Source organism: Lepeophtheirus salmonis, chromosome 7 (genome assembly GCF_016086655.4).
Source record: "Lepeophtheirus salmonis chromosome 7, UVic_Lsal_1.4, whole genome shotgun sequence".
NCBI classification, from domain to species: domain Eukaryota; kingdom Metazoa; phylum Arthropoda; class Copepoda; order Siphonostomatoida; family Caligidae; genus Lepeophtheirus; species Lepeophtheirus salmonis.
Genome location: NC_052137.2, coordinates 10,664,159 through 10,682,752, shown reverse-complemented (window position 1 = coordinate 10,682,752; position 18,594 = coordinate 10,664,159).

Below are 18,594 nucleotides of genomic sequence, written 5' to 3'. Positions count from 1 at the left end.
CTTGACTAAAATGATCACATATAAAGCTAAGGTCCATAATCAACGCACAAGCGTTAACCCCACACAAAATTATATAATTATATATTTATAATTGAAATCAGGACTAATATATTGGTGATACAATTGATAAACTGTTTTGCAATGTTATATGGTTGGCTCGCCACAAGCCATGAACGAACAAACGGTTTTTTTGGTTTTTTTTTAGTCTACGTTGAAACAAAAATAGAGTTTATGTTTCATCATTAGATATAAGAAAAAAAAATATGTCGTTACTTTATAAATTGTAACGAAGTGAGAGGTCATACTTCCCATGGCCCTACTTTTTGATTCATGGAATAAATAAATGCATCATCGATATCAATAGTTGATAAATCTTTCATAAAAACAAATTAGAGTAAAATGGATTAATTGAACATTTATCATAAAAAGTAATTATCTAGGTCAATGGGGGATTTGGCCGGAAATTCTAAATTATTTTTTCTATTGTGCTTAAAGTATGCTCATGGATCCGATAATTAGGACTAAAATTGAATTTGATTTTAACATCTCTCCTAATATTAGTTACTAGGAGAGCACCCTGCGTTGCAGGGTTGACACGTCGTTACCTTTATTGTATCACACAACCTTTCATCCAAAAAGGAACAGAAAAAAGGCCCTAAATCATCTGGTAGTTAGCCAAATAAGTCAACCATACCAATTCTTTTATATGTATCTCTTATGTACTCCTAGACTATCGCCATCATATTATTTCTTCACTATTTCTAAAATGAACTACATATATATATTTTGTAACATTAAAATCTATATAGTATTTTATTCGATACTGTATTATAATATTGCTTAGTAATATTCTATTGAAAGCGTATCTATAAATTAGTGTTTGTATAAATATAAATGGCCAATATATATTTACATATATTATATATACGACAAGGGATATACAAGGAATTGTATTCCTGTTCTTTTGAAAACGGAGCATAAGTATAGAATAACCTATTACTTTGTTTACTTTTCAAACAGAACCAATTATGAAATAACCATGACAATTCAAGCAAGATAAGGGAATCGACAGCTGTCAACAAAATATATAAGGTATTTTTGTGTTAGCGAGGTATCTCCGTGCTGAATAGAGCTGAATATAAACAAAGAATACTTATAACAGAAAAGAGACAAAGGCAGAAGAGAAGGGGGAAGAATTAGAATTGGAAAGAATAAGAAGTCAGTAGGAAAAACGGAAAAATTATTTCAAAAGTTTGAAGTCCAATAAGGACTTACACTGATAATGACTCAGTCTTACTCGTTATTCATGAGCAAAAATATACTTGGGAACTCTATTTACGTATATGTTCTCTCCTCAAAAAAGACAAATACATCCAGCTTGTTTTTGGAAATAAACAAAGATGTAGTGTATTTTCCTTTCAACTGTTTTCATAAATTGTCAAAAGTTGACTCTTGTACGATTTGAAGCAGCTAATTAATAATTCAGAAAGTTATTAAATAGGATTTTTATATGAATTTGTAATCAATAATATCACCCTTAGCTGTGACCACTTGTACACAATACCACCGAAAACATCCCACTCCCTTCTTGACTGCCCCACTGGGTAAAGTCTAGACTGCCCTCCTTATCCCAGAACTCAGTCAACATTGTCTTAGACAAAATAGTACAAAGGTTGCAATTCTGGTGAGTTAGAAGGCCACGAACTCGATTGAACATAAATCACATGCTCAGAATAAAAAGATCTAGTGTTCTTTTGCTGTTGTGGCAGGATGCCCCGTCTTGCTGGCAGATCCAAGGTTGGGCATTTATGATGCTACAGATTCAGAGGAAGACTACTTTGTTGTACAGAATACTCCTCTATACATTAGTGTTGCCCTTAAGGCCTTGCTTTAAATGAAGGGTGTCATAACGTGAAATTCGCTACTAACAACACTAAGAACCATAACTTGATCTGAGTATTGTCCTTCATGATACTAGGGACAATATAAGAATTTTTAGCTAACCATCCATTGTTCTTTGAGTTATACTTCTGGAGTTGACATAATTTTTTCTCATCTGAGAAGAACCAGACAATATCTTTCACGGGAGGCTTCTGTTTTAGCTTGATCAAAGTTTTGGTTAAGGTGACCCTTTTCTACCTTACGACGCACATCGCTGTTATATGTACCGTAGGTCTACATAGACGAGACGAAGGAAAATTGAACAAGACGCTACATCGATACTGTCAGCAATTGTGTTCATTGATTAGGTGAAATTTTTCTCATTTTTTGTTTATTTTTCTCAATAAAGCAGGACTTCAGAAGATTTTCATTAAAATGCCCTCACTATCCTAATCAAGACGATTTCTGTATTTTGAGTCTAATAAAGTAGTGTACCTGACTGTTTTAGCCAAAGCATAATGAGAAACTGACATCTCAGGGGGAAATTCGTACTGGACTTACTATACATTAGTATATTTTGTATTAAACCGGTTTAAAAGAACTAACATTTATATAATAATTAATAGTCATTGTCTAAATAATTATTAACCTTTGGCAAAAAGAAAAATACAAAACAATAGGTACCATATATATTTTTCAATTTCTTTTTCACTATTGACGGTTGAGGTTGAGAGGGGATAAAAAAAGCTAGGCGTGAATGAGATAAGCTTTAAGAACTAATAAAACATATATTCAAGGAACAAATCCTCTTCAATTATTATATTATCTTCATCTATGCTCATATCAATACAAACCAATGTGTATTTAGATACATAATATGTTATGTTATAGACAGAAAGCAGCAGATTACAAGGGTATGATGTAATCATAAACATGCAATGGAAAAATATAATTCTTCTTAATGAAACATAAATTAACTATGAATTTCTTGCTTATGTAAAACATGTCCAAAGACAGACATATAACATAAGTACCAAAAAGGGTCAATAACTAAACAGGATTCAAAGATCTATTTGATCAATTTACCTTCAAGGTTATTCTTTAAATTTAAAACCCTGAGTTGATGAGTTAAAATATATTTGAGGATTATAGGCGAATTAACACATCTTTCAAGTTTTACACGAAAGCATTTTAAAGTACTTGGTATAATATAATCTTCAGACCTCAACATCTCTCCTTGTCAAGATAAAGAGGTTTTCTGATTACAAAGGTTTCTTGTTTGAGGGACAGAAAAGGCTGCATAAGTAATTTTCGTGTTTCCCAAATTTTATTTATCATCGAACTTTCACATTTTATATAACTAAACCCCCTCATTTTTATCGGGTGAGTTGTTGAGCATTGAAGATTATTATATTTAAGATTTGGAGTAATTCATGTATAAATAACTATATTTTCCATTGTTTTGGTTAACTAACTTTTGGCTTCAAAAATATTCCCTTGTTTTTGCTCACTTGTGTTTAATTGGATTTTATGAAAAAATGGGAGAGGAAAAAATGGAAAAGGAAAAAAACAAAAAAAACAAAGAAGGAAAATTGACAAACTGAAAAAAATGGGATAATTATTTAAAACTGATATCACCAATATAATATATATAAAGATAAAAGAAAAATAAACATACACGACAGCAGTTCGAATAGAAGAAGTGCTAATTAATAACTTAATTGTACATTATCAATTATAGTATCATTTGTCATGATGGATTATTCATAATGGACAAGACTATCTTACTATCTTAATATATATTATGTAGGCGATATCAGTTTCAAATAATCTTGCCATTTTCCCCCCCTTATTTACTCTTCATTGCCTTTTTTCACTTGTATTTTTCACTTAACATTTTTACTGTTTCCCTTTCTTCATAACACCATTTTATATCTATGATGGGCACGCCAAAAGGCCATTTGTTATATATTAATGGGGAAAAAGTATTTATTCGCTTTAAATAGTCAAGGATATACCTGCATAAAAAATCAGAGGTATGTAATTCCTAAATTACAGTTTACTCGTATATGAAAATATTGAATTCCAATATCAAGACACTTTTTTAAGTATAATGATACATTTGGCTATTTTAGACTAATAAACTGTTATTTTTTTTTCTCATAAAAATGTGACAAATGGCCTAATGAACATATGCTATGTCATTACAGTAATGTCTCAGTTATTCTACCCCATTAGTAGTGGGTATGCTAGAACCTTTCATATTTGTTTTCTCGTATTATATAGATAGATGTGCTAACCCACTTTTAATCAAAAATATAAAAATTAGAAAAAAGCTACCAACTAGCGGTTCTCTCTCGAAATCCTCGTATTTCTCGGGGTTTTACGGCCACGAAAAATCCCAAATTTAATTAACTTCAAATATAAGTTTAATTTAGAAGAAATAATAAATTAAATTATATAAGAATACATATCGAAGGACCAATCGGGTTTTAACATGTGCAATTTATAGTATGCAAATGATGTAGTATATACATCGGTGATAAATTTTTTTATAGTGGTCCATATTTGAATAAAATTTCCGTATTTTAAATAATTAATGTGTTTTTGAGACAGAATTACATGTCGCATATTTTTTATAAAATTAATTTTTTGATTTTATAGTTATGTGCAAACTGAATTCTAGCACCACGGGAGGGATTAACAATTATGCAACCCCCAGTTGCATCAACAGAAGTTTGATCATCCCTTACTATTTAAGTTTTTATTGATGATGATTTTTGAAATGGAATAACTATGATAAGTTTCGTGATTAGTGTGTGACGAAAAATATCTTTCATACAATATTTTTAGATTTTGGTCAAAATCAAGGAATTTTCTGAATTTATGAAAAAATAACATATATTTCAGTTTTTGGGGGAAATGTTGGATTTTACCATTTTATAGTAATTTTGGCTGTATTAGCCCTACCGGTTCTCACCACCTTCTGACAGAGGTCATGAATTGCAGTAGGCTCGAGAATTAAAGAGAAAGATAGATATGGTCCCCTTCCTTTCCAGATTTGAACCCACTCGACTTTGCTGTGTGGGGCACTTTGACTTGATTATGGTTTTTTTTTTAGGTCGATAAATCAATTCCGTCTGGAATGAGAGCAAGGCTCCTACTAAAGATCTTTACATACGAAAATATATGAATCATTGTAACAATTAGCATAGGTAGGTAGATACATTTAGGTGGTAGGGATCAATTATTTTATGGATGATCCCAACTTCTTCGGTTCGTACACAAAAATATAATTGATATGAAAGGAACAGCAAATAAGAAAAAAACAAAGTACAATGTGCGTAAGCAAATCGTATCGTTTTTGATGGTAAGATTTAAATTGACTTGATCAATAATAAAATGATCAATGTACATAATATCAGGCTTATATTTTTTTTATAATTATACGTTAGAATAACCACAATTATTTCTCAAAATGTCCTCCAGCCTGGGCCGGAAGGCCTAGAATAGCTCGATGATATATTTACTGGACATATCAGCCCATTTATTCTCAACTGAGGCTTTCAGGGAATCAAGACTTGGGTTGGAGACTTGAAAATCCTTGTTCTCAAGGAAGCCCCACATTTCATAGTCCAGTGATGAGAGAGCCACAAGTTTGTAGGTCATAAATCGGTGAAGTTTTCCTTAAACCCATAAGCTTGAGTTGTTATGACCCTATGACCAGGTGCTAGTTTTGTTGCTAACAGGTTAGTTGGCATCCAACCAGGGCTTCACAACCTCGTTCATCATCTCCTAGTACTCCTTAGCTTCTATTTAAAAGACCACAATGATCAAGAAGTCTTCTGTGACAATATTGTTGTTTACTAAGCTTTCTATTTTCCAGGAGAGGCTCTCGTTGTTGTGAATGAGCCTCTAGACCTTATGAAAAAGCTCAACAAAGCAATTCCCAATGTTTGCGACCTCCTTTACAGATTGATAGGTGCGGAGAAGATTTGCAATCCTTTGCCTCTTTCCCCCCATCTAGTTGTTTGTTGACGTATTGCAACCAATAATAAAGCGTATAAAAGTTGATAAATTTTGAAGTAATTTCTCTTCTATAATGCAACATCGATTTGAATTAATAATGGCTCCCGGAGATGTAATTGTTGCTGTAGTATTTGCGTGTAATAACTTTGAAATAAGCAACTGAAATTTTTGTTAATATTTCACAAACACCTTAATTCAGTATTCTGCTCTACTGATATCCAATTTCTTAGTTAGATGAATGCAATTAGCAATACAAAGACAATGTATTTTGTCATAGACTTTGGAACCACATACGTTATGTATCAATGTACTTAGTCCTGTAAGCGTGTATTAGATTTGTGTAATACATTCACTAATCTATGTTGTAATATATTGTAAGCAAATCCATACATTAGTTATTATCATTTTTGTGGCCTCTTTCTATAAGTTACAAAATCCACACTTGAAAATACATAATAAAATAAATGAATCCACAAAATTACACATCAAATATTTAATATTTACAAAAAAACAGAACTTATTTTGTAGAAATAACAGTCTCTGTTTGAGCTAGCAATTGAAGAGCATCTCCACTATCTTTATCAAACATATAAATGTTGCAATGATTTGATACAAAAGCAAAGAAAGAACACCACTTTGAAAGATTGTGAAGACATAGTTGGAGTTATATTAATAATCTGTTATAATATAACACATACATACATTAGCTGGAAATTTGATCCCTTACTTTCAAGCATTCATGTTTCTAATTCTGTGAGTAACATGAACACGTGCATAAATCTATTTTAATTATATGTATATGTATAGGCACAATATGTGAACATATTATCTGGATATTATAATATCTAGGAGCATAAACAAATGATTTTATATCTTCTAAACATTTAAAAAAATTTCATTGTATGATGAAATAATTGAATAACACGCCAACTTTAATGAATTCAAATGACTAGTTCATCCTCCACGTCGTTACTCTTACTGTATCACGTAACCTTATCCCCAAAATAAACAGAAGAAAGGCCAAAATCATTTGGTAGTTGGCCAACTCTTCCCAACTAAGGAATGGTTACTCAATAATTTCTGAGAATTGTTCACAGCTTATAAGGGGCTAATTTCAATGTTCAGAACACGGATTCGGAGAAAAAAAGCAGATATATCACAGCTGTCGACAAAATATACAGTATATAATTGTGTCCCATCCACCTAGCCGTAGCAAAGTAACACCGTTACTCACTTCATACAAATGGTATGTCTAAAATACATTAACTTAGAGTTCTGTTTGATAGAACGCCATATAGATACCTAAATCTAGGTATGCATCATTTATGAAGTAAATTGTTTGTACTTTTTTACTGGCCCGTTTAATAATATTTTTGAATTCCTAGTCTGATGAATTATTTTCCTTTTCTGAGATTTTGTCATTATTATTCCACTCCTGAGAAGTGAACTTCTTTTTCTACAGCATTCAGTTATATTCAAACAGATTTCTTGTGTGCTCATGTTTGACACGTAGTAGTATTGAAGATCGACATGAGAGTAATTCTTGTCAAGTTTTCGTTTATTTTCCTTTTCCCCTCCCCTCCCCTGATCACAGCTGCTGTAATATGAACTCATTATTAAGTGTAACTAGGTTTAGGTACCTATATGGCTTTCAATCAAACGTAACTGTAAAGTTAATGTATAAAATTTGAATGAAACGGTATGGCAGCTAAGCTTCTCTCCTTCACAATATTGTTCAAATTGTCAGGGTTAACATTTTAATTTTGGCTATATAATTTTTAACATGTCCAAAAGGCACACGATTTTTATCACTACGTATACTCATATATAGGTTACAGTTATTGCACTTTGCAAGGTGGGTAATCAATATAGAGAAATAAATGTATGGGGACTGTCCAGTACGTCCTGTCAGCTGATGCAAGGTGCCAATATCACAGTAATCACATATGATTTTAAACGATAATTATTGGACCAACTTTTATTATTTACTCATATCTATTATGCAAATTTATGGGAGATTAAGAGTAATTTTTTACCATTTTCCAATAAAAAATATTGTATAACACATAATTAGCTTTCAATTGCTAAAAAAACATTGTACTACTGCACACCATGAGGTTACAGTATAAGAAGAGGATCGAGATCCTCCGTGCAGGATTTTCCAAGAAGGCCATCTGGAAGCAGACTTGGGCCTCAATAAATACGCTTTACCATGTATCTATGTGGTTGAAGGTAGGACCTGAGACACTCACCAAGAGCAAACAGGAAACCCTCTATGTCCTTCAATCGTCTGAAGTCGGGTTTCAAGAAAAAACCAAATTCCTCAACTGCTGACATAGCCAGGAAGATGAACAAGTCCCCATCAGCGGTGTCCGGGGCTGTAAAAGGAAAAAAGAAACAGGGAACCAGTGGACTCATTGTGATATTTTCTGATGAGAAGACCTTCACTGTTGACCCTGTCTTCAATAAGCCGAATAATAGAGTAGGACATTTGAGAATGTAACGGAGGAGCACCATATGTGTCCATCACCAAACACCCTGCTTCAGTGATGATGTTAGGCCTGGTTGTATCCGACGGAAGGCCATGAATCCCGTGTAGTTCCCTTTAGGATACAAGCTGAAGGCAGATGAGTACGTCAAAATTCTGAACAGCAAAGTTCTCCCCTGGATCAAACCAATCGTTCAATTATCCTGGGTATTTTAACAAGATGGAACACCTATGCACACCGCAAAGAAACCCCAAGGACAACATGCCCTTCCAGGCAAAGGACTTCTGCCCACCGCAGACCCCATACCTCAAACCCCTAGACTACTACATCCAGGTGCACGTGGAGGCCAATACCTGCAGGAGACGCTACAACAGCACCTGCACCCTGAAGACCTCTGTCAACAAGGCCTGGGACTTTATGAGTTTCAACCACATCCAGAGTGTCTGCAAAAGATTCCACCAGCGCTTGGAGATCACCAACAATTCTGAGGACGGATACATTTACTAAAACATGTTCCTTGGGTTTCAATTAATAATTAATAGTTAATAAACTTGTTACCTAATTCACCCAGGATCCTTCCATAGATTTCAATACTTTGTGTATTAAGATGGCGAAATAATAACGGTTGACCCAGTATGATTGAAATCATTATGAAATGTGTAAAATCTAAGCTCAAAGCAAAGTATATATCACAAGAATATGATGCCACGGAGTAATTTGAATTTGACTTCCTCTTTTTGTTTACAATTTGAGATCTTTTCAAGTTTTGATTGGATAGTGAGCACTCTAGTGGCAATTCTTGTACATCAATGCTCAGAAATAGCCGCTAGGGCGTTCTTTATTTAATCAATTGGATACAGCTCACAGGATCTGTAATTATTTAAGCACTTCTGTAGTGAACAATCTTTCAATACAGAGTAAATATATTTTTTAGAATTAAATTTATCTAAGTATTAATATTACTTTTCATAAAATTGTTTAATTATTTTAATTATCGCTGCCATGTTCTCTTTTTTAAGGAGGAAAATAATTTATATTAGGTGTAATTCTAAAAATAATTTTATTAACATTATCGATCAATAAGTTCACAAAGTAATTCAATATTTCAAAAAATTTCCTTTGTGTATCACTAAAGTTCATGTTCAGTTATTTCATATTGGGCATCCAACATATGTTGAAAAATATTTTATACTGTCTTGTAATTGATATCAAAGTAGAATTCAATCAGGATAAATGATTGATGAGTCTTTAACTTCATCCAAAATAGATCAATTTGCTCTTTTTTATTAAGGGCAGACTTACATAAAAGCATGTCCAGAGCTGCTTCATGAAGTATTTGAAAAAATTTAATTACACCAAAAGCAGCTAAAAATTTCTGCTCAGAAGCTAAGATACGTTTAAGTAAACATGACATCATTTTTTAAGGACAATCTTGCAGAATCCTTGGTAAGACTGTGAAATGTCAATATAGTTTTGTCAATTCATTTGGGATAAGGATTTGGATTACTTTAAATTTCATTGTTGTCTACGAGTTGTCTTTTGAGAATTCCTTGGGTTTTTGCATCTTTGTTTAGCTGTATGTATATGAAATTTAATTCTCCATAGAAAATAAGTAAAATAAAAAAATAGTCCTACTATATTGAATAAAATATAAACTTCAGCAGCATAAGATAACAATTATAAAGTATCCCTCAAGATTTACCTCATGAAGAGGAACTTGACTAGGATCATAATCTGGATGATACTAATCATTACTGGGTTCATTTGAAATGAGGTGAAAGCCATACATGAAGGAATAAGGTCCAAGATACTATCAAGAACCATCTTTATTTTTCTTATTCACAGCTTTTGCTAATAATTCAGTCTGCTCTGGATTGTGTTTTAGAAAGAAAGAAAAGCGAGAATGTTATCTGCCTTGGCGGGATAGACATAAAAAAACACAATAGGTACTTTGATACTTTGCTTTAAGATTGGATTTTTCACTTTTCATTAATACGTTTTAAATCATAATTATAATGACAAAATGTGCCAAACGCAATGCTTAAAAGATAGTATTTATAAATTTAAAAGGCTAATTTTTTCCCCCCGGATGTAGATAATATCTACTTGTGGACCAAGCAGAAAAATTGCATTAAACTTCTCAAGATCAGAATATTAAGTCTCTGTCTGCCCCCTAACCCAGGTGGCCTAGTGAAAATCCTTGTCGCTCATATATTGATATATATATGGTTACCACATCTAGAGGGTGTACCGTTTTTTTAACAACGCAGTTGGAGGGCATGTCCAGGTAAAACGTTGTTAGTTGGTTTGGTGGCTAACCAAAATTGTTTGGCATCATTTTTTTTTTATAAATGATATCCATCGACCAAGTATTCATTCCACAATTGTGGGAAAGGCGGAGTGTCCTGGTTGCAATCCGCGCCGGACAAGACAATGTTGGGATTGCAAACTTCTTCAGGCTGGACAGCTCCTTTTTCTAGAGAGTCAGGAAGGGACTAAAAGAGTCTAGAGGGGATTATGACTCTGCTCTACACCACACTATAAAGACAAATTAGACTTGGTAGGCAATTTTTTTGTATTACTTTGTTGTAACTAGTGTTGTGCCTCCAAGCTCAACATTACCTCAACCCTAGTGCGTGATGCAGCTGAGCGAGACTCCAACTGATCCTTCTGCAATACCAAATCCGATTGGATGTTTAGGATCTGGAAGGAATTCCGGAATTTGCGAAGAAGGCTGTCATCAAGACCTGCCCTTGCTTCAATCACAAAACCTCTTCATTTTGACAAGACGAGGTGTTGAGGTTTGAAGATTTCTGAATAAGTATGCATTAGGGTGAAAATTCATGGGTTGCTATAAATATTTCTGGCCTAATAATGAAAATGTGAATATTTATCATCAAAAATGGTTTTATTGTTTCTCAAAATATACGCCAGTAAGATTAATACACTTTTGCATGGTTTTTAAACGCTTAAACAGAATCTTCAGGAGACGAAAATTGTTGACCACGCATTTTTTTTCTTGATGGGCGAAAATAAAAAGAAATCATTGGGTACCATGTCAGGGCGGTACGGCGGATGAACCATCAATTCGACGTTTTGGCTGGTCAAAAAGGCGCTGGTTTTAGTCAATGTGTGAGAACTCGCATTGTCATGGTGAACAATGATTCGTCTTCTCTTGTTAGTTTTTCAAATTTCTCCAAAGACTTCAGGCAAACAAACCACTCAGAATTGACCGTCCTACGATCCTCAAGTGGAACAGTCGACATATGAACAGTTTTGCGAAAGAAACATGCGATAATTTCCCTCGAAGTACTTCTTCCACGAACAACTTTTGTTGGATTTGGCTCGTCTTCGAAGACCCACCCGGTCGATTGTTGTTTTCTTTCGTGCTCATACGCATAGATCCATGATTCGTCACTTGTGAAGATCTTATAAATGTCCTTTGAAGCACTGCGAGCGTATTTTTTCAATATTTCCTTGCACCGATCGACACGAGCCTTCTTTTGAGCGATTGCCAAATTGTGCAGGACCCTAAAGAGAACAAAAAAAAATTTACGGTCAGGTGTACATACAATATCGAATGTATGGTGGTAGAAGAAATTCTCAAGGATGCCTCTATCTCACGGTATGTCACATGACGATCTTACATTATCACTTCACGCACGGCATCAATGTTCTCTGGCACAACGGCCGTTTTTGGACGACCTTCACGGAATTCGTCTTTGAGCGAGCGTCATCCACGATTGAATTCATTAAACCAGTTTTTCACAGTGCTATTGGTATGTGCTTCATCGAAATACAAAGATTAATGTTCATCAATGTACTCTTGTAGTGATAATCCACGTCAAAAGTTGTGAAAAATGATCGCAAGAAAATGTTCACTACTTAATTCCATTTTTTTTTGCCAAAATAATTTTTTCAAGTCACTGTAAACAACAAAAATAATGGTTGTACGGCAAACCATTTTGTGATCGATTATGCTTCAAAAATGTCAAACTTACCAAGGAAATGTCAAATTGCACCTGGCAAGACTTAGTGTAGCGAAGGCCAGAAATATATATAGCAGCCTACGTAATATGGAAAGTTTATAAATAAATAGTTAAAAGATGTATACATGTACACTGTACACGTATGGTAGATGTCGTAACCCGCCTTAATACTTATTGGATGAAATAATATAATCTAGAAAATAGACATGAAACTTCAACCAGCGAGTTTCTACTTGATTTTATCAATATTTTCTTTCAGTTTAAAATACATATTATATGAATTGATACATATTCATATTTTGACAAATTGTTGTGACGATAAGGTTTGATTGTTGACGTCATTCAATAAAAATATATGAATAAATACTTAATATACATGCGAATGAAGACAACATATTTAACAGTTATTTTTGTCTTATCACATATTGATATTTATTTCTTGGATTTTCATAAGAGTCGGGTAATATGATTTGACATTGACGGATTGATTCAATGTACACATAAAATACATAAAAATTTCGTGTTACTAATACTAATATGTTGTAGAGTAAACTTGAGAGTATGCCTGGATCACAACAATATTACAAAATGACGAAATGCGACTGTAATCATGAGGAGATTTCCTTATCTACGACAAAACTTTTTTTTCCAAGAAAAATGTCACTTTTGAGATACAAGATAAATTACAGGGGCGTCCACAGGATTACATATATATAAGTGATGGAATGGAACGATTTAAATAAATCCAAATGCCGATTCCGATTCTGTAATATTTTAAATAATAGTTTAAAAATACAATTTGGTTATAAGGGGCTGCCCACGGGGTTATGCATATATATATATTTTTTTTTTTTTTTTGGGGGAGGCCTGGTTTGTGAGTTTGTTTTGAAACAAATCCAAAAAATTATAATTTTTCGAAAGAAATATTTTCAGAAGTCTAAAGCTATTACTACAAAAAAATATTTTTAGGAAAAAAAAAAATTCAAAAATCCATGGCTGTTCTAATATATTTAAATTTTTTGGAAAAAAAATCAAAAATCCACAACTGTTCACAAAAAATTTAATTTTTTGGAAAACTATTTCTAAAATTCACAGCTATTCAGAAAAAATCAAACTTTCTGTAGTAAAGTTTACAAAATCCACAGTTTTTACCAAAAAATAAAACTTTTTGGAAAAAAGGTCAAATATTAAATTTTTTTAAAAAATCAAAAATTAAATTCCTAATATGAATTTTTTTTTTTTAAAGTATTCCTATATTAAATTTTTTGTAGAAAAATTTCAAAAATGCATTTTTCTATAAAATTGGATTTATTTGGTGGCTCCGAATCCAGACCAATTGAGTTGCATCCCAGGAGTGACTATTTTCAGATGGGGCATTTGTGACACCTTTCTTTGTTCCTTGCTTTAACCTAAAAAATAGGAGTCTTTTGTATTAAAACAAAGCTAGTCTGCCATTCCTATGAAAAATACTAGCCATTTTCCTAAAAGGGTCCAACATTTTGTCATTGTTTTAGGCCTTGCTCAAGGTAGAATTGATCATGGACCTCTGAAATTAAGTTGTCGTTATCAAATTTCGGAGTTAACCAAGAAATTTTGTTTTCTAAGTAGAACCTTACTTTGTGTAACCCTAGTTGAGTCTATTTCATCTTTAATCAATAAACCGGCGAGTAGTGAATCGTACAAATGTGATGGATTGAATTTTTTAGAATTTGAATATATGTATTATTCTCTTCATCATTGGAAAATATGCTTTTAATACAGGGATATAGCTCATTTTTGTCTTTTACTTCATTGCAAAACTTTTTTTTCTTGAACTTTTACTCCGAAATAGCAGACTTAAAGTAAAAAAAAAATAAATAATATACTTAACTTTTAAGTAATGTTGGAACAGTCTTAAAAAAGACTGCAGTCCTATCGGTACAGTCCTAATAAAATTTGTATGTCTTAAGACCGTTCCTTGTCAGTATTTTATGGAAACTATAAGATTTTGATGAAGAAGTTACGTCATTTCCTCAGTTGAAGTTCTGTCATCATCTCTTACAAAGAGACAAAATAACTGAAGTTTAAAGCAGTAGGCGTGCGGCTAGAACGTTAATCTACTCAAATATCAACCATTCTCGCTCTCATTCATTCTTTTCTTCAATCTTAGCTAGGAGTGAAGAAAATAAAGAGATAGCTAGAACCGTATGACTAAAGGAGTACTAGTAAGTTATAAAAGAGATAATTTTTGTTGGAACTGCGGGTCTCACAATTTTGAATGTATAGTACATATAACATGTGTTATATACTTAATTGTACTGAAAATAAGGTCAAGCTCATTTTACTATAAGTATCTAGTACAATTTTTCATCGCATTGTAGAGCATTTACTTACTTAATATCTAAATAATATGTAGAATATATCAACAATATATACAGGATTGGGCACCAAAACATGGACTCGAGAGGTTTTTGATGACAAACTCTTCAGACAAGTTGTCCAATGAAGCTACCATGGCGGGCCACATTAGGGTGTGGAACTTTCTTGGTTTCTCTCTCCAAAGTATCACATACAGCAAAGTCCATTGGGTTCAAATCCAGAGAAAATGGGGATCACATCTCTTAATTGTAATCCTCGCCACCTCAACTTCAGAATCTATGATATCTGAAATGTGCTTTCTTTTGGCTTCTTGCTCAGCCATGATGACGAAATCTTTTGTTTACGCACAACAGAAGGGTAATGTCTTTCTCCCCCCTTACGCGTTTTTCTCTGCTGGATTATCAACTTTGCGCTAATTACTATGAATACGATTAAAATACAATATTTATATTAATATATTCGAAAAAAATGGGATGTTATTGACATACCTTGGGTATATATAGGTTTATAATGGCTAAGGGAAGGGTACAGCAGTAAAAACATTACTTGTCATATGAGGAAAGTAACATATCATTTATATTTGAAAGTCTTTCTCATTTACATATTCAATAAATGTGTGATCGTGAGGCTTGGAGATTGAACGGAAAAATAAAGAGATCTCAAGATTTCCATTCATTTTGAACGAATGAAAAAATGAACGATGAATGTGAGAAAAAAAAAGAATTTTATTTCAGACACGATGATGATGGTATTGTAAAATATAACCGATTCATGGGAATGCCTGTAAATATATAAGTTAGCAATTCTTTGGTGCCCCGAAATGATAGTCTCAGGTTGTATTCACCAGAGCAGTGATGTTAGGACCAAGTATGGCGAAATAAATAAGGTTTCAAAATATTTCAGTAATGTCATAAATTATTTTTGGTTCCTTTACTTTCGATTTTATTTAACTGGCTGATTAAAATGCTGTCTTTTTTAAACAAGGAAGACCGAATGTGTTAAAAACTAGAATTTACTGCAAAGTTTCCTCTTTAGTAGTTATAGAAGTGCTATATTATCAGGGTATTAATATTGGTATGTATTCGTGTCTCCTTTCCTACCTCCTCATCTTTTGGTTATTGTTATTATTTTATATATGTATAAAGTACTACCCTCATTATTCTTCTTATAAAAGGCGTGCATTGTGTATGTTTGTCAGAGTAGTAAGTAATGATTATATATTAATTAGAATATATAAGTGCTCCATTTAAATTAAATCGTTGCCTGATTCCTCCACGTCTCTTCTCTCCTCATACCTCTTTGTCGTTCTGGATTCCTTTATTTAATAGTTTGTGTCTCTTCAACCAGTCAAGACACAACAAATATCATTTCAGCAAACATGTCACATAATTTTAAACTATCAAGTCTCTGGACCCCTCACCTTCAGAGGCCCCAGAACGTAAACATATATATTTTTAGGGAACCCCTATAACAAGGGTTTTATCTTTAATTTTAATTTCAATACTATCTATAATAGAATTAAGAAACGGTTGTACGTATCTCTGACTGTGGAGTATACTGTTTGATGAACGTGTGTTGCTAATGCTCAGCGCCTCATATAAAAAAAAGAAAAAGGAAGTACATATATGATGCGTCAACATAAAAGAATCTTGAACAAATATCAAGAAAAGGAACAAATAACAATCTATTTTTTTATATCATATACACATCCCACTATTTCATAGATATATTAATAATTTCCCTATATGACATGGATAGCATATGAACAATACCTATATATCATAATATGATTTTAAATTGAATTAAAATAGGTACATCAATAAATTTATTATCATTTTTCGACCAATTGAACCTTCGGCAATATTTAGATTCGACAAATTATCCTTCGACAAAAATGTTTTTGGCTAAAAGTCTGCTCACAAAATGAGTAAATTATAAACATTGTATTCAAATTGATGGAATGATAAAAATACCTAAGAATTTGAACTATTCTTTAAAACCTTTTTTTTTAATTTAATGTCGAAAAATAATCACTAAACCTTCCTATATTGATAAAAAAATTAACATTAATTAATAGTTCATTTTTTGCTGTTACCTTATTATCTTACGGATTGTTATGCATGGTTTCATACAATGAAATGTCATATAAATACGTATAAGCCTATACTTATAACCAAATCATTAACTATTATCAATGGATGTGATATTTCCTTAAATAAGAGATAAATTAATTAGTTGAAGACAAAATTTCTCAGACTGTAGAGTGGGAACCAAAATCTTGTGGAAGCATTTAGTTACAATTTTATCAGCGTTACTTTTAATTGCAAGAACCGAACGATGGATGAAACAAAATTAACAAGTATTGTTTTTATTCCGTGTTTGTAATTGTGGAAATGTCGGAGCAACATGAAAAAGGGGAACGCATGTCAGGGTCAAGAAGGCTGCAGAGACCCTTAGCATTTTCTCTAGACTGACGGTTTGCCCCAATGTGTCCCTCCTCTTGCCTTGACCTCAACTCCCCGGACTTTTCCGTTTTGAGTGTTTAAAAGAATGTCTGTTGTAGCCCCCACATCTAAATTTCCAAAAAAAATAGTTCTTTAAATGTTTTTCCAAAACAATTAATTATTCAACTTTTTTGCAAAATTTTAATTTTCTTTGAATAGCTACAGAATTTTGAAAAAAAAAATCATATTTGATAGTTAACATTTGAAATTTTTTCCACAAAATTATTTTTTTTGTGAAAAGCTGTGGTTTTTTGAATTTTTTTTTTCCGAAAAGTTATATTTTGTGTGAATAGCTATAGATTTTTGAAATTTCTATTATATATAATATTATCTGTATTTAAAAAAAAACAAAAAAAATAAACGATATTTGTAACTAAAAGGAATGGGAAAATAAAAAATGCATTGAAATACTTTCCATTTCTGTATATACTTCATGGCGAACACAATGAAGAATATAAAGTTACGGAGTTTATTCTCTTGGGAAAGTATATGAAATATCGATTACGAAACGAGATTTTTTTAGAAGACTGAACATTATCCCTTTAAGGATGTGGAAACGCCTCATATTCATTTGTCTGGTTACCTTTGCAAAGAAATAGAACGAAGGCTATGTTTTTGCGTTCTCTTGGACAGAAGTTACTGATCGATTTTTATCAAACTTGGTACGAAGATTATATACGGCCAGAGTAAGACTCCATTAAATTTTGAGAAGTTAAGGTCAATGTAGCACAAATAGTTAAAAATGCAATGGAACGACGTAGCTCAATGGACAACGAAATCGAAAGAAATAATACTCTTGAACTCAATATTTGTAGGTGTTTTCCTTGGTCCTTCTTGGAGAAAGAAATGTACAATTGAGATTCCTAGTTCAGTTGGAGTAAATGTAATACTATAAATATACTTACACTTAATTACTGCAACTCCATCTGATAAATTAAAGGAGCATTAAAAAAAAAATGCATACTCGATCATAACTTTGGAACACATAGAGGTACATCACTCAATTTGATTTTAAGAGGAGGGTTTTCAAACTATTGAGTGCCCTTTCTAGCTTTAAATCTTTTTAGTTAATTATAGTGTTTTTAACATTTTAATTTAAAAATGTAAATTTGAATTTAGGGTATAGAAATTTAAAAAATAATAATAATTATTATGATTGTAGTTTAAAAAAACAAAAATATTGTTCAGGTTGCCAACAATTACTTAAAATCACCTCATAAAAATGCCTAGGATTTACAAGCCTATTTATACAACATAAATGAATGAACACTATCTTTTATTGCTCTTGAAAGTCATAAATGTGTCAAAGTATGTATTTATTTATCTTGGGAATATAAAGCATCG